Raw genomic sequence first — 22,371 nt, 5'->3', positions numbered from 1 at the left:
TCCAAAACACTGTTCAATAATTGAAAACCAAATGTGCTTAAAAACAAACATGACCACATTGATCAAATTCATATAAAATAAACGCGGCATGTGATAATGAAAAGTATATGTGATAATAAAACATCAACTAAAGTCTATTCAGAAAATCTTCTTCAGTGGTAACCATCCAAAAATTCTAAATTTTATGTGAAAGAAGATATACAGTAGGTGAGATAATGTTCACTCCACCACTACCAACTCTTGTGAACAAACTCTAACCATCTGCATTGAACCTTAAAATGATAAAAGATCAAAAGCACATGGTCCCTTTAAGCGCTTCCCAACCCGTCATTAAATATAAATGGCAAAGTGGGACAAGCCGATCTGTTGCCCCCATACATCCACCCAACCTTTGGAGCTTATAGTGAGATCCTTGGTCACTGTGGCCCTTGGACACAGCAGATCACAGATTGGGGTACAGGGCCAATGGCATTGGCCCTCTACCATGTGACCACTGTGGTCAATCACAGTGATCACAGTAGTAGTAGTGAACAAAGGCTTTCATTCATCCAGCCTTTGTGTACTACTTTAATCACTGAGTGGTCAGTGATCACATGGTAGAAAGCCAATACCTAAAATATCCAAAATAAAACAAAAATGTTTTGCCTGAAGTTGGCTTTTTAATACTGTAAATACTTCATTATATTTTGTACACTGCTTGAAGTTGAAAATATATTTGTTGTTGTTGTTGTGTCCAACTATCATCTATCCATCTGCGATTTTAAGATTATGCAAATAAAGTATTGAAAGTTTTATTTTCACTTTCCAGGTCACACTTTTGGCACAGCTGCTGAGGGGCTTACAGTAGCTAGGGGCATTCTGGTGTAAAATTTTAAGCTTTAATATTTTATGTTTCACTTTCTTGTACAATATTATGTTCTGGCTAAACTAGTACAAATAAAACAGGCCTACCCTTCTGGCAGTGCCTGCAACTACAACATTTGCTTTAAAATATCATCCATTATTGTCAACCTTGTGTCATAATAAGTGGGATTCTGTCTGGGGAATGTCAGCATATATACTACCTCTTATTTTGTCTGTGTTAGAGTACTGACAGACTGCAAATGGGATGCACTTCTTAGAACATCAGTCTGTGTGTTGATACAGTAGTTCATAGCTACACATAATCTGTGTGGTGACACCACAGCATTTAAGGAAGAATAATAAAGGAGAGTAATAAAAGTGTTTTACTCTCTGTAAAATGTATACTACATTGAGCATGCTTCTATGCTAGGATGAATTATATTCCACGTATCTGCACAAGAGTTATATCATCCTAGCCAGGCCACTCAAATTGGCTGAACATGCCAATCCTGAAAGATCGGGAGAAGATGTTGGTGTGTGTGAGGGAGCTGGTGGACATTGCACAGCTGGAGGAGTGAAGTTGCTATCTAAACCCAACTATGTTAATTAAGCTAATAAACTGAAAACTGGCATCACTTTCTGACAGCCCTCTCCTCAGGACAGCAAGAAAGTGATTACAGAGGGAATTAGATTGGGCATCCCAGTGGAGTGTTTTATTTATATATATATATATATATATATATATATATATATACTGTATATGTATACACTATATTGCCAAAATTACTGGGACATCTGTCTTTACACGCTCATGAACTTTTATGGCATCCCAGTGTTAGTCTGTAAGGTTCCATGTTGAGTTGGTCCTCCTTTTGCAGCTATAACAACTTCAACTCTTCTGGGAAGGCTGTCCAGAAGGTTTAGGAGTGTGTCTATGGGAATGTTTGACCATTCTTCCAGAAGCACATTTGTGAGGTCAGGCACTGGTGTTGGACAAGGAGGCCTGGCTCTCAGTCTCCGCTCTAATTCATCCCAAAGGTGTTCTATTGGGTTGACGTCAGTACCACTAACAGTTGACCGTATAATATTTAGTAGCAAGGAAATTTCACGGATGGACTTATTGCACAGGTGGCAACCTATCATGGTACTACGCTTGAATTCAATGAGCTCCTGAGAGCAACAAATTATTATTATTATTATACAGGATTTATAAAGCGCCAACAGTTTGCTCAGCACTTTACAATATAACGGGAGTCAATACAGTAACAATACAGTTCAATACAAAAGGGATTTGAGGGCCCTGCTCCTTGGAGCTTACAATCTAGGAGGGAGGGGCTAGTGGTACAAAAGGTAGTAACTGTGGGGGATGGACTGGTTGTAAGAGTAGAAGATTCTAGTATTAGCTGAGGGCAGGATAGGCTTCCCTGAAGAGATAGGTTTTCAGAGATCGCCTAAAAGTGAGCAGAGTAGGTGATAGTCTGATAAATATGGGTAGAGAGTTCCAGAGGATGGGGAAGCTCTGGAGAAGTCCTGCAGATGAGCATGGGAGGAGACAAGGGAGCTAGAGAGCAGGAGGTCTTGCATGGAGCGGAGAGTACGGTTTGGGTGATATTTAGAGACAAGATCGTTGATGTAATTTGGGGCAGAGTTATAAATGGCTTTGTACGTTATTGTTAATGTTTTGAATTTTATCCGTCGGGCAATGGGAAGCCAGTGGAGGGATTGGCAGAGAGGGGTGGCAGATACAGAACGGTTAGTACAGTGGATAAGTCTGGCAGCAGCATTCATGATAGACTCCAATGAGGAGGGAGTTACTATAGTCAAGGCGAGATATAACAAGGGAGTGAATAAGTTGCTTAGTGGTTTCCGAGGTTAGGAACGGGCGTATCTTGGAGATGTTGTGGAGGTGAAGTCTACAAGATTTGGACAGTGATTGGATTTGGGGGTGAAAGGACAGATGGGAGTCTAGGATTACACCTAGTACCCTGGCATGAGGGGAGGGACTGATGGTTGTGTTATTGATCTTGATGGAGAAGTCAGGGGAGGGGGCATGGGCTGGGGGGAATACTAAGAGCTCAGTTTTGGAAAGATTGAGTTTGAGGAAGTGGAGTGACATCCATGCTGATATGTCGCTTAGTAGGTTAGTAATGCGAGAGGAGACTGAAGGGTTGAGGTGAGGGGTAGAAAGATATATTTGTGTGTCATCAGCATAGAGATGGTACTTAAAGCCATGGGAGTTTATCAAGTGACCAAGGGAGGAGGTGTAGATGGAGAAGAGAAGGGGTCCAAGGACAGAACCTTGAGGGACCCCTACAGAAAGAGGGAGTGAAGAGGAGGAGGCAGCGTTATAGGTAACGCTGAAGGAGCTCTGCGATAGGTAGGAGGAGAACCAGGAGAGAGCAGAGTCTCTGCGGCCAAGAAAGTGGAGTTTTTCTGAGGAGGAGAGGATAATCAACTGTATCAACAGCCGCTGAGAGGTCAAGTTGTAAGAGTACGGAGTAATGGCCATTGGTTTTAGCTGTTAGTAGATCATTAGTGAGTTTTAGTAGTGCAGTTTCAGTGGAGTGGAGTGAGCGAAAGCCAGACTGTAAAGGGTCAAAAAGGTTGTTGTCGGTGAGGTGGGAGCTGAGGCGATTGTAGACTAAGCGTTCTAGGAGTTTAGAGGTAAATGGCAGCAGGGAGATGGGTCTTAAGTTGTTCATGTTGGTGGGGTCCAGGGAGGGCTTTTTAAGTATGGGAGTGATGTGCGCATGCTTTAGAGGGGAGGGGAAGGCACCAGTAGAGAGAGAAAGATTGTAGATGTGAGTGAGGGAGCATAGGATGGATGAAGAGGGTGACCGTAGTAGTTGTGAGGGGACAGGATCCAGGGGGCAAGTGGTGAGACGGGCTTCTGGGAAAACCTTAATGACCTCTTCGGTAGTAGCAAGGTCAAAAGAGGAAAGTGTTGAGGGAGGTTTCGTATATGGTATGCTAAGTGGGATGGATGTCTGTGCAGTGACGATGCCCCTACGAATTGCAACAATCTTGTTTTTGAAATGATTTGCAATCTCGTGAGCAGTGAGTGAGGTACTGGGTGGAGGTGGAGAAAGTAGAGAGTTAAAAGTAGAGAAGAGATGACCAGGACTGGATGAATTCTTTCACAAATTTTTCTAGAAGCAGTCTGCATGCCTATGTACTTGATTTTTTACACCTTCGGACATAGGGGTTATTGGAACACCTGAATCCAATGATTTGGAGGGGTGTCCCAATACTTTGTCAATTTAGTGTATATATTATATGCTGAAACATATGTGCTACCACTTCAGGCTGGTCCACTATTGCCCACAAACTGATGAGTGTATGTCAAGCTTATTAATGAAAGTCTAAAAAAGCAAAATAGTTTGATGACTGTACTTCAGTAATAAAAAAAAATCTACTTTATTAATACAAAGCCATTAAGCTAGTACAACAAGAGGAGTGAGACTTTGAACATATTTTACACAACAGAGCATATAAACATAATGTGAGCGCTATGATTAAGCACTCTCTAGTGTGACAGACATTGGGGATTTCACTTTTCCTGTTGCACAAGTTTAAATTAGTATTTTACTGGAGTGCAGTCATCAGGGATTTTTTTCTGGCGGAACATGCCAGAATGGTGTTCCGGTACCTCTGCAAGTGCTCTCTCTCTCTCTCTCTCTCTCTCTGTCATATATTATAGTAGGCGGCTGCTGGCTGAAACAAAGTGACTGGCAGCCACGGAGGGATCAAGCAGCTGTAGTCTGAGACAGTGGAAGGTAGAGTGATCTGCATTCATCTCCGCCTCTGCCTGCAGACTGACCGGATACTCATTTTGGCACCAGTAGCGAGGTGTAGTGCAGCCCCATGGTCAACTCGTGGACTCATTGGATCCAGGGTGGGTAGCTAGCCTGTCCTCCTCCCCCTCAGCCTCCTGTTGTTAACTGTTGTGTAGTAAGTCAAATTTTATGGTAATAATTGATAAACAATGCTGCTGAATGCAGGTTGTGCTATACCTGCTGTGTCTCTTTGATGCGTGGGCTGTCTCTGATTTTTTTTTATAAATATTTATTGGTTTTCAATCAGATATAGTTAACAGACAATTTCTTCATTAAAAAAAAATCATTATATTCCTCATAATTTATTTAATTCCCACAACCCTAATTCCCTCCTGAACCCCCCCCCCCTCCCACACCCATCCTTGTATCCCCCCTCCCCCCTCCAACCCACGCTGCCTTTTCTTTTCTAATCCAAGAGAGAGAGAATAAAAAAAATAAATAAAATAACACTATTCTTTTCTTTCTAAAACTCATTTCTAAAATACATTATTCGTTTCAAGAGGTATAAATCAAGTATATTTCACTTTGTCTAAATTCTTCCCATTTTCCCCACTTTTTATAGTACTTCTCCATCCCGTCTATGTGTGTGTAATAAAGTCTTTCCATCTCACATAACTGATTCATTCTGATCAACCAATCTTCTTCCGTCGGTAGACTCGGTACCTTGCTTTTTTTCCAAAACCTAGGGATCAAGCTTTTGGCTGCACTCAGAAAGTACCAAATCCCTGAATCCTTATATGATCTCACTGTAAGCTCGGAGATATGAAGAAGACATAGCTCTGGATCCAATCTAATATCGATCTTAGTAATTTTCCTCATTAAATGGACGATTTTCCCCCAGAACACCTGTATCTTTGAACATTCCCACCATATGTGATATAGTGTACCCACTTCTCCACAACCTCTCCAACATAGTGGAGAGTTCTCCCTGTTCATCTTGTGCTCCACAATCGGTGTAATGTGCCATCTAACTAAACACTTATAATTTAATTCTACTTCTCTCATACTAATATTTTCGTGAATTAATCGAAACATTTTCCTCTGCTGCTCCTCATCTATCTCCCTGCCCATATCTTTTCCCCATTTCTCTACATAAGTTAATTTTGTGTCAGTGTCTAGTGCCGTTAAGATTCTATATATTTTGGCAACTCCGTGTCTCCCATCTCCCCGTGTATCTAATAAACTTTCAAATGAATTCCACTCCTTTCTAATTCTCACTGGTTTTGGGAGACTCTCAAAAAAGTGTTTTAATTGGTGATATCGAATCTCATCCATTCTGCTAAAAACCTCTCCCTTTAATTTCTCCATCTCTTTATAAGATCTTAGTTCCTCACCCACAATTATATCTCTCAGTTGCGCGTCCTGTTTAATAATCCAATTCCCTGTGATGTCTTCCTTCCCAGGTGCAAAGTAATCTGTATTTTTAAGTGGCATTAACTGTGAATTGAAAACCCAACCCTTTTGTCTGTGTAACATCTCCCAGACTTTTAAAACAATAGAAGTGTACACACTTGTGTTAACGTCTAGACCTCTATAATGTGTAGGTAACCATATAATTCTGTTTAGATTGGACCCACTCAATATATTTTCAATTTTGACCCAACTTTTCCCTGGGTTATGAGTCCAGTCAAAGATTCTCGCGATCAAAACCGCTTTATAATATCTCTTGAAATCTGGGAGCCCTAGGCCTCCTCTCTCTTTAATTCTAGTCAGCGTTTCATAGCGTATCCTCGTTTTTTTTTTCCTCCATATATACCCCAACAATATTTTCCTTAGTGTCCTGAAAAAAACCTCTGGGAGTTTAATTGGGATCATTTGAAACTTATATAAGACTTTGGGCAGAATTATCATTTTTATCAAATTTATACGGCCCATCCAAGACGGATTTCCAGTTCCCAACCTCTTCAGATCCTCTTTTATCTCGTTTAAAAGTGAAATATAATTAATCTTATACATATTATTAATTGAAGCAGACAATTTTACCCCAAGATACTTTAATTCTTTCTCTCTCCACATAAAGGGGAATTCTTCTTGTATTTTTTCTATTTCACTATTTTTAAGATTTATATTTAAAATTTCAGATTTTGTTGGATTAATTTTTAAGTTTGATATTTCCCCATACTCCTTCAGTAATTTCATTAAATTTGGTAGAGAAATACGAGGGTTTCCAACGAAAAACAACAGATCGTCCGCGTAGGCCGCTACCTTATGTTCTCTATCACCTATCTTTATTCCTTTTATATTAATATTCTTTCTTATCATCGACAACAATGGCTCCAGGGACAAGACAAACAACAATGGGGATAGGGGGCATCCCTGTCTTGTTCCAATTGACATCCTGAAGAGCTCCGATCTTCCTCCATTTACCATGACAGTGGCTGTGGGGCCTTTATATAAATTACCAATCCACTTCCTAATTCTATCCCCCAGCCCTATCTCCACCAAGGTGTCCATCATAAAACTCCAGTTCACTCTATCGAATGCTTTCTCTGCATCAATTGACAGTAATATTTAGAGATGAGCGAATTATTCAAAAATTCGATTCGGCTGATTCGGCGAATTCGCGGAATAAATTTGATTCGAGTCGAATATATTCGCTGCGAATTTAACTTATAAAAAGGGTGTTTCTAGGCTTCAGAGAGCCTTTATATTAGTGCAGAACACTGTACCTTTAATTTAAATGCCCTTGGAGTCTGCTGGGGAAGAGAAATAATACTGTCAGTCAGTATGACATGCAGATGAGTGCCGTCGATCTTAGAATCACCGCACACTTCACTCATTTGGGCAGTCACGGGGCCAAAACCAGAGTGTGGAGCCACAGTGTGGCGGTGGAGGCAGCAGCAATGGGAGGCCATACAGCACCCTATGAAAAAATGGAACCCACCAGCAGTGTGAGGAGACCTGAAAGTGGCACATGGCAGAGTGTGGCGATGGAGACAGCAGCAATGGGAGGCCGTACAGGGACCCATGACACACTCTGGACCTGGCAGCAGCATGAGGAGGCGGTACAGGGGCCCATGACAGATTACGGGCCTGGCAGCAGCATGAGGAGTCGGTACGGGGGCCCATGGCAGATTACGGGCCTGGCAGCAGCAATGGGAGGCCCGTAATCTGCCAGCACCCTATGACAAAATGGAACCCACCAGCAGTGTGAGGAGACCTGAAAGTGGCACATGGCAGAGTGTGGCGATGGAGACAGCAGCAATGGGAGGCCGTACAGGGACCCATGACACACTCTGGACCTGGCAGCAGCATGAGGAGGCGGTACAGGGGCCCATGACAGATTACGGGCCTGGCAGCAGCATGAGGAGTCGGTACGGGGACCCATGGCAGATTACGGGCCTGGCAGCAGCAATGGGAGGCCCGTAATCTGCCAGCACCCTATGACAAAATGGAACCCACCAGCAGTGTGAGGAGACCTGAAAGTGGCACATGGCAGAGTGTGGCGATGGAGACAGCAGCAATGGGAGGCCGTACAGGGACCCATGACACACTCTGGACCTGGCAGCAGCATGAGGAGGCGGTACAGGGGCCCATGACAGATTACGGGCCTGGCAGCAGCATGAGGAGTCGGTACGGGGGCCCATGGCAGATTATGGGCCTGGCAGATGACGACGAGGCTGCCAAGTGCGATCAGCCTCATCATCATCAATTAGGGTCTCTGCCTCACTACTAGCCCCCTCGGCTGCGTGTGGGTCAGGAGACAGACCTGTCCAGGGAAGTGTACAAGAAGTTTACATGCTGGATTCCATCTTGTGGGGCGGAGCCTAAACATGGCGGCGTCGGAGAGCACGATGTGAGTGCTCTCCGATAAACCTCCAAAACTAACCTCCCGAGACCCTCATGGAGTGAAGCCCTACCTGCTTGAGGAGGGCTCCAAGCGGGGAGAGACTGGCGCGGGGAGAGGAGAGCGGGCACGGACCTCCGGAAGGTGATCTCGCTGCGGAGACTCCAGTGCAGCTGTCGGGTTGCCGGGGAGACGAAGCAGGGCGGTGTGAGCACGCTGCTCGCCGCAAGGCATCACTGGGAGGCAGAGACGCCGGCCGGCTCCCTGTCAGAGCGGCAGCGACATGACGGCTCCCCCTGTGCTACAGGACTGGAAAGCCGTGCGGCCAGTGGAGGAGTGAAGCAGGAGAAAGGGACCAGCTGAGGAGGACCTCGGAGGGAAAGAGGAGGCTGGTTGGTGCTCTAATTAAATAAAGTGCTGCCGGCTTATAGTTGCCTGCATCCCCCTGGCCGGCTGTTTGATCCTGGGTCAGGGAGACCCATAAATATCAGGACATTTACTCTTCTTCCCCAAGACCATCCCCAAGGAGAGAGAATGGAGGTGGAAAGAAAGAAATAAAGTATCGGATACCCCGAGGAATCCCCCCCAGGACTGAGCAGCAGTGAAGGCCCTCCACATAAGCCTGGAACCACCGTCCTGAGAAGGGAAGGGTGAGTGAAAACTGTTGGGGGCTTATTGCATGGTGAACCCCTGAGTGATACAGGTGTCCAAGGGGTCAAAGAGGGGAGGATTCCCAGGGGATAGAAGAGAAGAAGAAAGGAGGCCCAGGTGTCCCAGGAGAGTAAAGGATATAGGAAAAATTGCAAGGCTATCAAGATATATAGAAGATATGAAGAACAAAGGTCCCAAGGGAGCAGGGCCCAAAGGGGCCCAAACAGGAACAATAAAGAAATTTACATCATATGGAAATACTACGCCAGAAAGGGCCCAAGGTGCAAAGGGGGAAATGGACACTAGTTCAGGAAATAGCCCTAGATTATCATGGAGCACGAACAGCAGCGGTAGCCAACAAATAGTGGAGGGCTTGGGAAAAAAAGAATTAGAAGGTGAACTACAATTACCAAATAAGAAGGAGATGGCAGAAATGTTTCAAAATCTGGAAAAAACGATAAAACATGAAATGACAGCTATTCGAAATGATTTAGGTCACCTTCTATTAAGAATGGAAGAAACGGAGGAGAAAGTTAAAATCCAGGCCCAGAAAATAGATAATTTAAGGGAAAGAATAAGCCAATTAGAAAATAACCAGAAAAAAATGATCTTTAGGATGGAAGTTCAAGAAAATAAAGAAAGAAGGAGTAATCTTAGAATACGAGGAATCCCAGAGACTGCTAAAGGGGAAATACTATATGAACTAGTTAAAAAAACCCTAAACTCCATAAGAGATAAACCGGAATCTGATGGGATCGATTTGGACGGAGTGATTAGGGTAGGAAAGTTCAAACGGGCTAATGAGAAGGAAAGACCGAGGGACATAATTGTCCAGTTCCAAAATTTTGGGGCCAAAGACGAGATCTGGAAGAAGATCAAGGGAAGATCATTAATTAAGTGTGGAGACTTGACTATCCAAATCTATGCGGACTTAACAGTAGAGACCCTAAGGAGAAGGAGATCCCTGAAACCCCTGTTGGAGCAAATGAGAAAACAGAATGTGCAGTATAGATGGGGTACCTCAGCATTTCTGATTGGCTGGAAAAATGGGGTCACAGCGTATCTGAGATTTCCGGATGAATTAAGAGATTTCTGTGATAGACTGGACTTGCAAAGAATGGAGATACCTGGGTGGGAAGAAGAAAAAGAAGATATAGGAAACATAAATGTTATAAGAAAAGAGGACTGGCAACAGGTCGGGCTGAGGGAGGCCCCAGGGGTGGAGGGGGAGGAGAGGGAGAATTAAGTAGAAAATGAATTTTTTTTTTTTTTTTTTTCCTCTTACTTCTCTCTCTCGCCTCCGGCCTTCCCCCTCCAGATGTTGAGACCTGCTTGGAGGCTCCGATTAAGGCAGGGAGGTAAAGAGTAAAGACTCTTGTTGAATCTAGATGACAGAGAGAGGGAATCGGGGCGGCTGGAGGAGAGGTGAACCGTACATAGGTGGAGCTGATGCCCCAAATTTTAAATCAATGGTGGAAATGGATCCACAAATGATTTGTAGGCAGTTTATAGGCCTAAAAACGGGTAGGGGAAAAAGAAGGGAGGATGAGAGGGGTGGTTGGGGGGGGAGGGAGGGAGGGGGGGGGGGATGAGAGTTGGGTGGGAGGAAGGGAGGGGAGGAGGTATTGGGTCAATACTCTGCAGGACAGAAGGGATAAAGAGGAAGAGGCAATCTGGAAGAGAGATGGACTTAATTGGGAAAGATGGAAGAATTACAGTTTATAACCTATAATGTGAACGGGCTGAGTTGTCCAGGGAAGAGATTTAGGTTGTTTAATGAGTTACATCACAGGGCTACGTCAGTGGTATTTTTACAGGAGACGCATTTTGAGATAGAGGCAAACGTGAAATTGAAATCCAAATACTATCCAACATGGTACTATGCAGATTCTCCAATTAAAAGAGCAAAAGGGGTTGCAATAGGTTTGGCAAAGAACATGAGATTTGAGTTGGAGGATAGAAGAACCGACCCGGAGGGGAGGTTCTTATTTTTAAAAGGTAGACTTCAGGGGATTGAGTGTACTTTAGCCAATATATATTGTCCCAATAAAAACTCGGAGAAGTATATGAAGGGCTTGTTGAAAAAATTAATGGACTTTAAAAAAGGGCGCTTGATAGTAGCTGGAGACCTAAACTTTTGTATGGACCCACAAAAGGATAATACCTCTCCTGTGCAAAGAGAGGGGAGTAGGTCTCTGAGAGCTTTGAAAAAAGTGATGCATGAATATCAACTAGTGGATACCTGGAGAATAATGCATATGAAAGACAGAGACTATACCTTCTTCTCTAATGCACATGAGATATACTCGAGATTAGATTACATCTTAATAGAACATCAACTAATAGATCATCTGGTAAAAATTGACATAGAGACAAGGACGTTCTCGGATCACGCTCCGGTCGTGATGAAGTTGAGATGGGGAAGAAGGTGGACGGGAGGATTAGGGTGGAGGTTAAATGAGGTTCTTCTTCTGGATGAGGATGTAGTTCAGAAAATCGAGAAAGAGATTAAGGTATACTTTAAGGAGAACGAAACAGAGGAAGTATCGATAGCTACAGTCTGGGAAAGTCATAAGGTATTCATAAGAGGAATCTTGATTGCGGCTGGAGCAAGGAAGAAAAAGGAAAGAAGAGAGAGGGTCAGTGGGCTCTTAAAAGAAATATTGGACTTGGAGCAGATCCATAAGAAGAAAATAACAAAAGATACGAGACAGAACTTACTGGATAAAAAAGAGGAGCTAGAGAGGTTGATGGATGAGGAGAAGAGAAGAGTATATAACAGGGTTTTGAACGAGAGGTATAGATGGGGAGACAGACCAGGAAGATATCTAATGAGAGCTTTGAATAAAAAGAAAAATAGGAATTATATAGAAAAGATAAAAAGTTCAAAGGGGGAGCTGGTCCACTCAAATAAAGAGATTATTAAAGTGTTTACGGAGTATTACAAAAAGTTATATAATATTAGCCCCCAAGACCCTCTAAAAGAAGCCCAAGAGGGAATTAAGAAAAAAAAGAAGACATACTTAAAAAATGCGGGATTACCAAAACTAAGTGAAGCACAGTTGAACTCCCTAGACGTAGAAATCTCCCAGGAAGAAATTAAAATAGCATTAAGAAGTACAGGAGGGGGAAAAAGTCCAGGTCCGGATGGCTATACAGTTAGGTACTATAAGAAATTTAGTGAAGTATTGTTACCCAAGCTGGAGAAATATATGAATGCTCTGGGAGGTGGGATGGAAGTGAGGAGAGAATCCCTACAGGCACATGTAGTACTTATTCACAAGGAGGGTAAGGACCCATCGCAGTGCTCCAGCTATAGACCTATCTCACTATTGAACACAGACACTAAACTGTATGCAAAGGTGTTAGCAAACAGGTTGAGAGATCTGATGCCTGAATGGATCCACGGAGATCAGGTGGGCTTTGTACCGGGGAGAGAAGGTAGAGATAACGGCTTGAGAACCCTGATGCTTATTCAGAAGAGTAGAAGAGGGAAAGCCCCGGTGGTGCTCTTGTCAATTGATGCGGAGAAGGCATTTGATAGAGTGGACTGGGGCTTTATGATGGATAACTTAAAAGTGTTGGGGATAGGAGATAGAATGCGAGAGTGGATAAGTAAACTATATAGGGAGCCTACTGCAATCATCACGGTAAATGGGGAGAGATCAGAACCCATTGGAATGTCAAATGGTACAAGACAGGGCTGTCCTCTGTCCCCCCTGCTATATGTATTGTCACTCGAACCTCTGTTGTCAATAATAAGAAATAGTGGATCGGTAAAGGGAATTCAGATAGAATCCATAGAACATAGAGTAGCGGCCTTTGCGGACGACTTATTGTTCTACGTGGGGAATCCCCGAATAACTCTCCCAAATATAATGAAGATTCTGAAGGAGTACGGTGAACTATCAAATTTAAAAATTAATCCAACGAAAACAGAGATCCTGAATATTAATATATCAAAGAATGAAAAAGAAAAATTACAAAAAGAATTCCCCTTTATATGGAGAGAAAAAGAGATAAAATACCTAGGAATAAAACTCACTACCTCATCTAAGCATTTGTATAGATTAAACTATATCTCTTTGATAAATGAGATCAGGGAAGATTTAAAAAGACTAGAAGGAGGAAATCCATCCTGGATAGGACGTATAAACTTAGTCAAAATGGTAATTATGCCTAAAATACTGTATAGATTTCAAATGGTACCAATTAAAATTCCAGAAGCCTTCTTTAAGATAATGAAAAAAATGTTAACAAGATACATATGGAAGAATAAAAAACCTAGAATAGCATATGAAACATTGAGTAGGACTAAAGAGAAAGGGGGATTGGGTTTACCAGATGTCAAGAGATACTATAAAGCAGTGGTTTTGGCAAGAATATATGACTGGACATTTAACCATAAGGGGAAAAGTTGGGTAACAATTGAAAATGATCTTAGTGGCATTAGATTGAGTCAGATGATATGGGTCCCACCACAGTTCAGGGGAACCAAAGAAAGCACAAGTATTTACACTTTAAATGTTTTTAGGGTATGGGACAATTTACATAAAAATATGAAATGGGAATTTAATTCAATATTAATGCCTCTCACGAATTCTGAGTACTTTCCTCCGGGAAAGAACAAGATATCGGGGAGATGGTTTAGAAAGGAGGATACCCAACTGAGAGATGTATTGGTGGAGGGGGAATTGAGATCACTTAAAGAGTTAATAGAGAAGAAGGGAGACATTTTTATTAGAATGGATGAGTGGAAATACCATCAATTGAAAAGTTTTATTGGAAAACTACCGAAACCTTTGAGAATAAAACAGGAGTGGAATATGTTTGAAAGGTTGTTGGAGACACGAAGGGATGGGAAGCACGGTATTTCAAAAGTGTATAGAATACTCACAGAATTAGACACAAACACAAAGTTAAACTTTATGACAAAATGGGAAAGAGATATGGGAGTTGGGTTTGATGAAGATAGACAGAGAAAGATGTTTAGATTGATACACGATAATGTTAGTATGAGAGAGGTGGAGGTTAATTATAAGTGTGTGACACGATGGCACATCACACCGAGTGTAGAACACAAGATGAATGGGGAAAGTTCAAATATGTGTTGGAGAGGATGTGGAGATATAGGCACGGTGTTTCACATATGGTGGGAATGTCCGAAAATCCAGGCTTTTTGGAAGACAATAGTCAAGTTGATTAAAGAAATAACGGAAATTGACATAGGATTAGACCCAACGACGTGTCTCCTACACAATGTGGAGACATCTGTAAATAAATATAAAGATTCAGGTATTTGGTACTTCTTGAATGCGGCGAAAGGGCTGATACCCAAGTTTTGGCGGAAAGTCGAGGTACCGAAGGAGGTGGACTGGATTAACAGAGTAAACCAGATAGGTAGAATGGAAAGATCATATCATATGCAGGAAGATAGAATGAGAGTTTATCTCAGGAGATGGGAAAAGTGGGAAAGAGCAGGATTGAAAGAGAAATATAGGAAAACATGAACAACGATGTTAACAAAAAATTAAAAAGCCTCAAGAGAATAGAATGGGTTAGAGTCTGCAGAGGGGGAGGAGGGGTGGGAAGGAGGGGTAGTGGGATGGGAAAGAAAAGAGTTTTTAGTAAGGGAAAGGCAGAAATGTTATAAATGTCTATCTGTATGAGAATTACTTCCCTTTTTGAGTTTTTGTATTAACATGAAAAATTTAATAAATATTTAAATTAAAAAAAAAAAAAAAAAAAAAAAAAGGAGACAGACCTGTCTCTAGACCGGCTACCGAGCCACTCACCTCGCCAGTACTTCTTCGCCTGGCTGCTGAAGAGGCGGATGTCTCCCCCCGTTCCTGACCGCCCTCTGTTAGCTCTTCCTCACTGTACAGTGGGGCTGAGCCCACAGCATGCGATACTTCGCTTGGTGAGGGAACAGCAAAGGACAGGGGCAGGTAGAGGACACGTGATTTCAGTGGGCTTGCTCCCGGGCCATGCCAACTAACGGTTGTGTCTGACGTACCCACCGACCATTGGCTGTAGGTGTCAGAGGTGACCTGGGAAGAGGAAGACGACCGAGCCAACCAATCGATGACGGCAGGGTTGTCGGTGGAGACACGACCGCTGGATGACACCGGGAGCACTGGCCTCTGGCTGCGACTAGTGCTGCCTCGACCCCTTCCTCTGCTGCCACGTCTGCTCGCTCCTGAAACATTGCCTCCTCTGCCACTCCTCTGCGTGTTGTCTGACATACTCTTTAATTCAACGATTCTGTGTCCCTGAGTAACGATTCTGTGTCCCTGAGTAACAATTCTGTGTCCCTGAGTAACGATTCTGTGTCCCTGAGTAACGATTCTGTGTCCCTGAGTAACGATTCTGTGTCCCTCAGTAACGATTCTGTGTCCTTCAGTAACGATTCTGTGTCCCTGAGTAACAATTCTGTGTCCCTGAGTAATGATTCTGTGTCCCTGAGTAACGATTCTGTGTCCCTGAGTAACAATTCTGTGTCCCTGAGTAACAATTCTGTGTCCCTCAGTAACGATTCTGTGTCCCTCAGTAACGATTCTGTGTCCCTGAGTAACGATTTTGTGTCCCTGGGTAACAATTCTGTGTCCCTCAGTAACGATTCTGTGTCCCTCAGTAACGATTCTGTGTCCCTGAGTAACGATTCTGTGTCCCTGAGTAACGATTCTGTGTCCCTCAGTAACGATTCTGTGTCCCTGAGTAACAATTCTGTGTCCCTGAGTAACAATTCTGTGTCCCTGAGTAACGATTCTGTGTCCCTGAGTAACGATTCTGTGTCTGTCCCTGAGTAACAATTCTGTGTCCCTGAGTAACAATTCTGTGTCCCTGAGTAACGATTCTGTGTCCCTCAGTAACGATTCTGTGTCCCTGAGTAACAATTCTGTGTCCCTGAGTAACAATTCTGTGTCTGTCCCTGAGTAACAATTCTGTGTCCCTGAGTAACAATTCTGTGTCCCTGAGTAACAATTCTGTGTCCCTCAGTAACGATTCTGTGTCCCTGAGTAACAATTCTGTGTATGTCCCTGAGTAACAATTCTGTGTCTGTCCCTGAGTAACAATTCTGTGTCCCTGAGTAACAATTCTGTGTCCCTGAGTAACAATTCTGTGTCCCTCAGTAACGATTCTGTGTCCCTGAGTAACGATTCTGTGTCCCTGAGTAACGATTCTGTGTCCCTGAGTAACGATTCTGTGTCCCTCAGTAACAATTCTGTGTCCCTGAGTAATAATTCTGTGTCCCTGAGTAACAATTCTGTGTTCCTGAGTAACAATTCCGTGTCCCTGAGTAACGATTCTGTGTCCCTGAGTAACGATTCTGTGTCCCTGAGTAACAATTCTGTGTCCCTGAGTAACAATTCTGTGTCTGTCCCTGAGTAACAATTCTGTGTCCCTGAGTAACAATTCTGTGTCCCTGAGTAACGATTCTGTGTCCCTGAGTAACGATTCTGTGTCCCTGAGTAACAATTCTGTGTCCCTCAGTAACAATTCTGTGTCCCTGAGTAACAATTCTGTGTCTGTCCCTGAGTAACGAATCTGTGTCCCTGAGTAACAATTCTGTGTCCCTGAGTAACAATTCTGTGTCCCTGAGTAACGATTCTGTGTCCCTAAGTAACGATTCTGTGTCCCTAAGTAACGATTCTGTGGCCCTAAAGTCTCTCTGGCCCTAACTCTGTCCGTAATACAGACAGGTCTGTCTCTCTTGAATGATCGGAGGCTAATGGAGAATTGTAAGATGGCCGCAATTTATAGCTCCACCATTACACAGCGCTGGCTGGCTGGCTGCTGATTGGCTAATGCGATCACATGTCATGAATGAATGCATTATGGGTCAGCGCGCCTTGTCTGCGCGCCTTCCCAGAGATCCCCGCTCCGTCGCCACACATGTCGCCGCCATTTTTGGGAAAATTCGATTCGTGCATCCGAAGTTTGCTAATTTTCGGATTCGGCACGAATCGAATTTTTCCTGATCTTCGAAACGAATTCCACTTCGCCGAGTTCGATTCTCTCATCTCTAGTAATATTACTGGGGTCTTCCCTTTTTTCCCTTCTTGTATAAGCAACAATGATCTTAATCCGTTGTCTCTACCCTCTCTTCCCGGGACAAACCCCACCTGATCCCCATGTATCCATTCTGGCAACAAGACCTTAAGCCTGTTTGCCAGAACTTTTGCAAACAATTTAGTGTCCGCATTCAACAGCGCAATAGGTCTATAACTTGCACACTGAGAAGGGTCTTTATCTTCCTTGTGAATTAAAACTATATTGGCCAGTAAGGACTCTCCCCTAATTTCCAACTCATTTCCCAGAGCATTCATGTATGTCTTCAATCTGGGTATTAATAACTCCTTATATTTTTTTATAGTATTTTATAGTAAACCCATCTGGGCCCGGACTTTTCCCCACCACTGTATCCTTCAATGCTATTTCTATTTCTTCTGACGTAATTTCTGAATCCAAGGAATTCAGTTGGGTTTTACTTATTTTTGTTAAACCTGCATTTTTTAAAAATGTGCTTCTTTTTTCTTTATTTACTGCATCAATATTATTAGGGGTGTCCAGGGTATAATGTTGTATAGTTCACTATAATAATCTTTAAATACATTCATTTAAAAGTCTATTGATCTTTTCCCTCCTTTCTCTTTTCTTTTTTGCCCCTATTGCAATAAGTAGTCCTCTGATGTAGCTTTTATGGGCTTTATGGGCTTCCCATAGTGTTGCAACCGACACTTCCTCAGTATCATTCTCTTCGAAATATCTTTCAATTTCTATTTTAATATTTCAATCGATCTCCTCATCCAGAAGAAGTGCCTCATTCATCCGCCACACAAAACCACCTCTATCTTTTCTACCCCATCTTAACTTCATTGCAACCGGAGAGTGGTCTGAAATAGAACTCCCTCCAATCATAACCTCTACCACGGAGTCTATAAATTGATGTTCTACCAATACATAATCCAATCTGGAGTAAGTCTCATGAACATGCGAATAAAATGTATAATCTTTATCTTTCATATGCCTGATTCTCCATATGTCCACTAATTGATATTCATTCAATGATTTCTTTAATAATCTCAGGGACCTATACTCCTCTTTCCTCGCATGGGAGGTAGTATCCAGCCGTGGATCCATACAAAGATTAAAGTCCCCCGCTACTATCAATCGACCTCTTTTAAAGTCCATCAGCCTCTGCAATACTTCCCTTAGGAATATCTCCGGTTTCTTATTTGGGCAATATATACTAGCAACTGTACACTCAATATCCTGCAACTTACCCCTTAAAATCAAAAACCTGCCCTCTGGGTCTGTTATTCTCTTCTCCACTTCAAACCTAATATTTTTTGCGAACCCTATAGCTACCCCTTTTGCTCTTCTAGTTTGTGAGTCCGCATAATACCATGTCGGAAAATATCTTGACCGCAGCCTAATCTTAGATTCCAAATCCAAATGTGTCTCCTGCAAAAAAACCACTGAGGCTGTCCTATATTGTAACTCCTTAAATAATCTAAATCTCTTTCCAGGGCAGCTTAGTCCCTTTACATTAAAAGTTACAAACTGAACTTCTTCCATGTTGTCCCGCTCTTTCTTTTCTCTCTCTTTCCTCCACCTATCCTCTTACACTTACCCCTCCTATGCAGAGTATTACCCGTCCAGCCCCCCCCCACTCCCCATCTCTCCACCCTCCTCCCCCCCACATCCCCCCCACACCATCCCCTCCAGGCCTCCTCTGCATTTGGATCATTATCCACCTCAGATCCCTACCTTAGGGGTTCAACTCCTCCCATAGCCGCACTCCCTCCCCCCCTCCTCCCCCGTGTCCCTTTATCCATTGCTTCTCTATTTCTTTTTCTAACCGGCTGCCAATTTTCTTCCTCCAAATTATATAACTCTCCCTCCTCCACTTCCCAACCCGGAATCTCTGGTTTCTGTATACCAAATTTATCACAAAAATCCCCCACATCTTCTGGGAACCTCAAGACCGCTGTAATTCCTTCCCTCCAACCAATTAAACCTGCTGTACGACCCCATCTATAGTTCACATTATGCTTTTTCAGCACTTCTAATAAGGGTTTCAGTAATCTCTTTTTTCTCAAAGTCTCTGCTGTTAAGTCCGCAAAAATTTGGATGTTTTTCCCTCCATATACAATTCTTGTTCTTCCTTTCACCTTTTTCCATATCTCGTCTTTATCAACGTGGTTATGAAATTTGACAATTATGTCTCTTGGTTTTTCTACTCCTTTTTCTCGTTGATACTTCCCTATCCTATATACTCCATCCAGTTTACATATCGCCACGTCCTGATTATCCATTATGGAGGTCAAAATTTTACCAATTAACTCTTTTAAATCTTCCCCCAGGGTCAACTCTGGGACTCCTCTTACTCTTAGATTATTTCTCCTTGCTCTGTTTTCTTGTTGTTCCATCATATAAAGCAATCTTTTTAGATCCTTTCTATTGTCTATTATCCCTTTTTCCAAGTTTGGGATAATTTGGGCTGACTCATTGATGCACTGTCTCTTTGCTGGATGGGGCTGTCTTTGCTGGACTGAACTGTCTCTTGAGTCTTTAACAGACTGAATTGTCTTTTTAATGGATGGGACTGTCTTTGCTGAACTGTCTCTTTGCTAGACTGAACTGTCTCTTTGCTGAATTGGGCTGTCTCTTTGCTGGGATGTCTCTTTGCTGGAATGAACAGTCTCTTTACTGAATTGGGCTGTCTCTTTGCTGGAATGAACAGTCTCTTTGCTAGACTGGGCTGTATCTTTGCTGAATTGGGCTGTCTCTTTGCTGGACTGAACCATCTCTTTACTGAATTGGGTTGTCTCTTTGCTGGACTGAACCATATCTTTGATGGACTGAACTGCCTCTTTGCTAGACTTAACTGTCTCTTTGCTGGACTGGGCTGTCTCTTTGCTGAATTGGGCTGTCTCTTTGCTGGACTGAACTGTTTCTTTGCTGGACTGAACCATTTCTTTGCTGAATCGGACTGTCTCTTTGCTAGACTGAACTGTCTCTTTGCTGAATTAGGCTGTCTCTTTGCTGGACTGAACCATCTCTTTGCTGAGTTGGGCTATTTGCTGGACTGAACTGTCTCTTTGAAGACTGGGTTGTCTCTTTGCTAAATTGGTCTGTTTCTTTGCTGGACTGAACTGTCTCTTTGCTGAATTGGATTGTCTCTTTGCTGGACTGAACCATTTCTTTGCTGAATTGTGCTGTCTCTTTGCTAGACTGAACTGTCTCTTTGCTGAATTGGGCTGTCTCTTTGCTGAATTGGGCTGTTTCTATTGCTGGACTGAACCGTCTCTTTGCTGAATTGGGCTGTTTCTATTGCTGGACTGAACCGTCTCTTTGTTGAATTGGGCTGTCTCTTTGCTGGACTGAACTGTCTCTTTGCTGGACTGGGCCGTCTCTTTGCTGGTTATTTGGGAATGTCTATTTGCTCAATATATGGGAATGTCTCTTTGTTCAGTATATGGGGTTGTCTCTTTGCTAAATTGCTGAAAATTTGAGGATGTGTCTTTGCTGAATATATGAGGATGTCTCTTTGAATATATAGGGATGTCTTTTTGGGACTGTCTCTTGGATCCAGAAGGACCCTTTTTTACTAAGCTATCTGATTTTGTTATGACCCCTCCAGTACTTTTTATACGTCTCAATGCCCCAAAAGAGTCCTTTTAGGCTATATTGTATTTATTTGATATCCTTATTGTATTAATTATGTTTTTTTTATATTAACAATTTTTATTGGTTTTCAAAGAAATCATATGTTACAGAAAACAAGGAGAGAAAAACAAAAAAGACAAGCAAAACAGAGAAGTACATCGATGGCAAGGATTACATTTAGTCAAGACCAATAGAGTCATATATTAACAGTGCGTTAATAATCAGGGTCTTACATTTCAGGCCAGCATAGAGGAAGAGAAATTATCCCACGGGAGCCAGATCATCTCAAATACAGCAAACAAACCACTATGTGAAGCAGTCAAACACTCCATCTGTCTTACATCGGCAATAAGTTTATACAAAGTTGGCAATGAAGGTGGAGTAGAGGACAACCAACACATAGAAATACTTCTCCTGGCCGCTGTTAGCACATGTGCAGCAAGTTTTCTGGCTAGTTTAGGTAGACCCGGGAATGGCAAGCCCAGCAAAAAATGCAATGGGTCAAATGGGAGAGAAACATGCAACAACGATTGCAACAAGGAGCGAACCTCTTCCCAAAAAGGAGCAATGGAGCTGCAGGTCCAAAAAATATGATAAAGAGAGCCAGAAGCTCTACTACAGCGCCAGCAAGCAGGAGAAGCACTCGGATTATAAACATGAAGAACTTCTGGTGTTTTGTACCACAACATCATAATCTTGTATATATTTTCCTTAAAAACCACACAAATAGAGGATTTAGATGCATTGTCCCATATTTTCTTCCATGACAATAAGTCAATATCACGTTGTATAAATTGAGACCATCTACGCATATAGAGGTGAGCGTCACTGGACAAAGGGGGGGCCTCCATAAGAACTTTATAGGTGCTAGAGACAATACCCCTTTGGTGGGGACCTTCCATACATAGACGTTCAAAGGGGGTAGGTTTCCCTAAGCTCAATGAGGGAGATAGAGTAGAGAAAAAGTGGCGTATTTGAAGGTATATATACAGATGGCGAGAGGGTAGAGAGGCTTTCCTCTGGAGATCCGAGAATGAATGCAACTTACGAGTCACCGGGTGTACCAAGTGACGTAGTTGAAAAAGGTTAGATCCTACCCAGAGAGACATCCGGGACTTGGCCATATTGTCTGGAAGATTAGGGTTATAAAGGATATTTGTCAGTGGGGAGCAATCAGAGGCCAATGTGAATTTAGCCTTACATTTCTGCCAAACATTCAATGAGAAAAGCATGGGACCTAGGAATAAGTGTCGAAAAGAAAGGACTTCCACTGCTGAGGTCGACCAGAGAAGGGAACACGGATGAACAGGGGACAATTGCAAAGACTCAATCTCAGTCCATGTATTGGGAGGGTAGTGGGTGGACCATGACATGAGAAAGCGAAGGTGGGTTGCAAAGTAGTATGTTATTATATCCGGTGCTCCCAAGCCTCCCCTAGAACGTGGGGAAAGCAGAACCGAACGAGCAATCTTGTGCCGCCTGTTGTGCCAAATAAAGTGTAAGAAAGATTTCTGAAGGGAGTGGAGCTTGGACATAGGAACGGGTATGGGCAGAGTTGCAAACAGGTATAAAAGTTTG

Source organism: Staurois parvus, unplaced genomic scaffold (genome assembly GCF_062004578.1).
Source record: "Staurois parvus isolate SC_StPar_1 unplaced genomic scaffold, SC_StPar_1.0 ptg000544l, whole genome shotgun sequence".
Classification (NCBI taxonomy): domain Eukaryota; kingdom Metazoa; phylum Chordata; class Amphibia; order Anura; family Ranidae; genus Staurois; species Staurois parvus.
This window is presented reverse-complemented; position numbering follows the sequence as displayed.